Genomic DNA, 5,852 nt, shown 5'->3' on the forward strand with positions numbered 1-5,852 from the left:
GGATGGAAGCTAAGAGATTGTTGTAAAAACCCAATGGTTCATTCCTGTTCAAATTAAAAGCCAGCTTTATTTTTCAAAACTGCTGCACAAGAATTGGTCTCCAGGAACTGGTTTCAACAAGTGCATGAAGGTTTAGGTGCAGGAGTGCTCGGAGTCCAGGATTCATCGGAATTCAAGACTAAAATTCCATCTCAAAATATGGTCCAGTTGCCTCAAATGGATCTCCATTTCATCAAAAAGCCAAATTATTTACAATAACTCAGCACATTGTCAGGTAGCAGCAAATGCTCAAATCACAAAGCTGGTGGTCTGGTTCAGAAAGGCTAATGGAATGTTGGCCTTTAGCTTGAAGGTTGGAATTCAAAGAGTGAGGAAGAGAGATTTTGGTTGCACAGAGTCTTGGTTAGACCCTATCTGGACACTGCGTTCAGTCCTGGGCCCCGCCCCCCAGGAAAATATATATCGGCCTGAGTGGGTGCAGCGCAGATTCACCAGAATGATACCGGGTTTAAAGAGTTCAATTATGGAGGACAGGTTGCACAGACTTGTGTATTCCCCAGAGAGTTTAGAAAGTTGGTCTAAATAGTTGTTTAAAAAAAAAAGGATTTGTATAGGCAGAGAGAGAAAAACTGCAGGTGGGGAACCCAGAACGAGGCCATAATCTTCAAGCTCAGTCATTTAAGAGTGAAATCAGGAAGCACGTTAGTGGAAATGTGCAACTTTCCCCCAAAGGCTGCAGTCAATTGAAATTCAAGACAGATCAAGAGATTTTTGTTGTTGGGTAAAGTAGAGATGTGGAGCAAAGGAAGGTAAATAGAATGAGGCTCACATCAGCCATGATTTAATAGAATAGCAGGTTCAAGGGGGATGAATAGCCTCCTCCTGTCCCGATGCGTGACCGCCAACAGCTCAAGATTTGGTATCATGCTTGCTCCTGTATCTCTACAGAACCAACCCATTCCCTGCTCAATCATGAATGTCAGGTGTACACCATTCAGAATCTGGGTTTCAAAAGCTCAGACAGTTTCAAAAGGGATTAAAGTAGTGTAAACCAGGTGTGCAATTGGAAGTTGGTGATATGGACAACTTTATTTTTTTTATAAAAAGGTTCTCTTTGAAATTCCTGCAGAGCTGAAATGAAGTTTCTCCCAGAAAGATATGGAGAACAGAAAAACTGCCCATCAATGATCCCTAATTAAAGGCCCACTCAATCAATCTGTTTTGTATTGAGAAATGCTTCCCCCCCACCCCAGAACCACAAACCCTTATAGCTTTTCAGCATGTTCTTTCCACTGACTAACTTTTGCTATTTAAAAGTCTGAGCAATAGCTTGCTGTTAACCAAGTGCTCAGAAGCACTCCCCCTGATCACAGCACCTGTCCAATTACCAGCAGTGTTTCTTGAACTGGATCCATTGGTGCTGATTATTAATCCAATTTTCAATCCTAACCCCAGTCCATTCAATTAACTACTTCATACTCCTGGTAAACACTGGTCTCCAATTGAGAAACCTGCCCCACTTTATAGAAGTTTGAAGGGAGTCAATAAAGTTTAAATTGGTCTCCTGCCTTTTCAGCCCAAGTTGCAGCATCAGACATGATTGGTTGTAAAGCTAGTCAAATCCCAACTGCTTGTTAAAGAGATTATTAAACTGGATTGTACCATTCCCATTGAAGATCAGTCTGAACAAGGCCAATCCATGAACTCATTAGTTCAGTCTCACTTCTCAAGTGTTCCTAAACACAAGTTAGTTTTAGATTAGTCATCTCATCAGAGACAGCAACTCTTTACAATCCAGCACTCCAATATGACACCAGGGAGTCAGCCTAGATTATGTACTCAAGTCTTGGAGTGGGGCTTGAACCCCTCACTCTCTGCCTTAGAGGCAAAGCGTACTGCTATTGCGCCACGTTTAAGCTGAGCTTCATCAATCCATTGGGAAACCCCTCAACTCTCTCCTTTATAGAGAAATTTAATTTAATAGGTTTATAATCAGCCCATACTGAGCATTCAAGCTGCTTTGTACACCAGCTAACAAGTGAACCCACTACAACTCCAGCTTCAAAAGCATTAAAGCAGAGCACAAACCAGGTGTGAAACTAGAAGAGTTGCAGTTTCCAAAAAAAGGATCTTTGCAATTACTGCAATTTTAAGTCTCCTCATATCTTTCTAAAAGATGAAAGAAACTCCCAATTTCACACCTCAATGACCAGAGAGGTTCCATTCTCAAATTCAACTGCTTTGCATTAGGAGAATTCACATCTCTCCCCAACCCAGTAAGCACTCTTAAACCTTTGTGCAGGCTTATCATGTTCTGGCTGCCTCAGTTCCAGCCTTTCCATCACACAGCCCCTTGCAATCTCCCAATCAGGGAAAGAGGCCGGCTGGGCCTTTTATACACCGCTTGGCTGAGGAGGCTAACCAGTTGCCTGACCTAGTTTCCCTTCTCGTCACCCCACCCAAACCCCACAAGAAAAAAACAAATGAACTAAACTGACAATCATTTAATTTTGTTTCCAATTACAATTAATGAACAGATGTCAAAATCAATTTAGGAGCCAATAGGGACTGGGGTCTTTCGACAGATTGAGCAGTATCAGAACTTAAAGGAGACTCCTTGAATTAGCGCCCCCTGGAGGCCCGGGAGTCTGGTGGCTGTAAACAACTGAGTTAATCAATTATGATTAATCCTTAAATGGAAGCACTTAAACCCTCAATCATAATAGTCCCTTTTTAAAGGAGCACAATGGATTCCAAATCCCAATAAAAAAACTTACCAAATGATAATATTTTTCCCTTTATCCACAATACAATGAGCACACTGGATATAGCAAAGGCTATGGCCCCCGACAACATCCCGGCTATCGTGCTGAAGACTTGTGCTCCAGAACTAGCCGTGCCTCTTGCCAAGCTGTTCCAGTACAGTTACAAAACTGGCATCTATCCGACAATGTGGAAAATTGTCAAACAAAAACAAACACACCAGTCTCGGCCTTCATAAAAAACACACACACCAGTCTCGGCCTTCATAAAAACAAACACACCAGTCTTGGCCTTCATAAAAACAAACACACCAGTCTCGGCCTTCATAAAAACACACACAGCAGTCTCGGCCTTCATAAAAAACAAACACACCAGTCTCGGCCTTCATAAAAACAAACACACCAGTCTCGGCCTTCATACAAAAAAACACCAGTCTCGGCCTTCATAAAAACACACACACCAGTCTCGGCCTTCATAAAAAACACACACACCAGTCTCGGCCTTCATAAAAACAAACACACCAGTCTCGGCCTTCATAAAAAACAAACACACCAGTCTCGGCCTTCATAAAACACAAACACACCAGTCTCGGCCTTCATAAAAAACAAACACACCAGTCTCGGCCTTCATAAAACACAAACACACCAGTCTCGGCCTTCATAAAAACACAAACACACCAGTCTCGGCCTTCATAAAACACAAACACACCAGTCTCGGCCTTCATAAAAAACAAACACACCAGTCTCGGCCTTCATAAAACACAAACACACCAGTCTCGGCCTTCATAAAAACAAACACACCAGTCTCGGCCTTCATAAAAAACAAACACACCAGTCTCGGCCTTCATAAAAAACAAACACACCAGTCTCGACCTTCATAAAACACAAACACACCAGTCTCGGCCTTCATAAAAACAAACACACCAGTCTCGGCCTTCATAAAACACAAACACACCAGTCTCGGCCTTCATAAAACACAAACACACCAGTCTCGACCTTCATAAAACACAAACACACCAGTCTCGGCCTTCATAAAAAACAAACACACCAGCCTCGACCTTCATAAAACACAAACACACCAGTCTCGGCCTTCATAAAAACAAACACACCAGTCTCGGCCTTCATAAAAACAAACACACCAGTCTCGACCTTCATAAAACACAAACACACCAGTCTCGGCCTTCATAAAACACACACACACCAGTCTCGGCCTTCATAAAAACAAACACACCAGTCTCGACCTTCATAAAAACAAACACACCAGTCTCGGCCTTCATAAAAAACAAACATACCAGTCTCGGCCTTCATAAAAAACACACACACCAGTCTCGGCCTTCATAAAACACAAACACACCAGTCTCGGCCTTCATAAAAAACAATCATACCAGTCTTGGCCTTCATAAAAAACAAACACACCAGTCTCGGCCTTCATAAAAACAAACACACCAGTCTCGACCTTCATAAAACACAAACACACCAGTCTCGGCCTTCATAAAACACACACACACCAGTCTCGGCCTTCATAAAAACAAACACACCAGTCTCGACCTTCATAAAAACAAACACACCAGTCTCGGCCTTCATAAAAAACAAACATACCAGTCTCGGCCTTCATAAAAAACACACACACCAGTCTCGGCCTTCATAAAACACAAACACACCAGTCTCGGCCTTCATAAAACACAAACAAACCAGTCTCAGCCTTCATAAAAAATAAACACACCAGTCTCGGCCTTCATAAAAAACAAACACACCAGTCTCGGCCTTCATAAAACACAAACACACCAGTCTCGGCCTTCATAAAACACAAACACACCAGTCTCGGCCTTCATAAAAAACAAACACACCAGTCTCGGCCTTCATAAAACACAAACACACCAGTCTCGGCCTTCATAAAAAACAAACACACCAGTCTCGGGCTTCATAAAAAACAAACTCACCAGTCTCGGCCTTCATAAAACACAAACACACCAGTCTCGGCCTTCATAAAACACAAACACACCAGTCTCGGCCTTCATAAAAAACAAACATACCAGTCTCGGCCTTCATAAAAAACACACACACCAGTCTCGGCCTTCATAAAACACAAACACACCAGTCTCGGCCTTCATAAAAAACAATCATACCAGTCTTGGCCTTCATAAAAAACAAACACACCAGTCTCGGCCTTCATAAAAACAAACACACCAGTCTCGACCTTCATAAAACACAAACACACCAGTCTCGGCCTTCATAAAACACACACACACCAGTCTCGGCCTTCATAAAAACAAACACACCAGTCTCGACCTTCATAAAAACAAACACACCAGTCTCGGCCTTCATAAAAAACAAACATACCAGTCTCGGCCTTCATAAAAAACACACACACCAGTCTCGGCCTTCATAAAACACAAACACACCAGTCTCGGCCTTCATAAAACACAAACAAACCAGTCTCAGCCTTCATAAAAAATAAACACACCAGTCTCGGCCTTCATAAAAAACAAACACACCAGTCTCGGCCTTCATAAAACACAAACACACCAGTCTCGGCCTTCATAAAACACAAACACACCAGTCTCGGCCTTCATAAAAAACAAACACACCAGTCTCGGCCTTCATAAAACACAAACACACCAGTCTCGGCCTTCATAAAAAACAAACACACCAGTCTCGGGCTTCATAAAAAACAAACTCACCAGTCTCGGCCTTCATAAAACACAAACACACCAGTCTCGGCCTTCATAAAACACAAACACACCAGTCTCGGCCTTCATAAAAAACAAACACACCAGTCTCGGCCTTCATAAAAACAAACACACCAGTCTCGACCTTCATAAAACACAAACACACCAGTCTCGGCCTTCATAAAACACACACACACCAGTCTCGGCCTTCATAAAAACAAACACACCAGTCTCGACCTTCATAAAAACAAACACACCAGTCTCGGCCTTCATAAAAAACAAACATACCAGTCTCGGCCTTCATAAAAAACACACACACCAGTCTCGGCCTTCATAAAACACAAACACACCAGTCTCGGCCTTCATAAAAAACAAACATACCAGTCTTGGCCTTCATAAAAAACACACACACCAGTCTCGG

The sequence above is a fragment of the Somniosus microcephalus genome, unplaced genomic scaffold, assembly GCF_052327205.1.
Source record: "Somniosus microcephalus isolate GS21.2 unplaced genomic scaffold, FLI_Smic_1.0 scaffold215, whole genome shotgun sequence".
Classification (NCBI taxonomy): domain Eukaryota; kingdom Metazoa; phylum Chordata; class Chondrichthyes; order Squaliformes; family Somniosidae; genus Somniosus; species Somniosus microcephalus.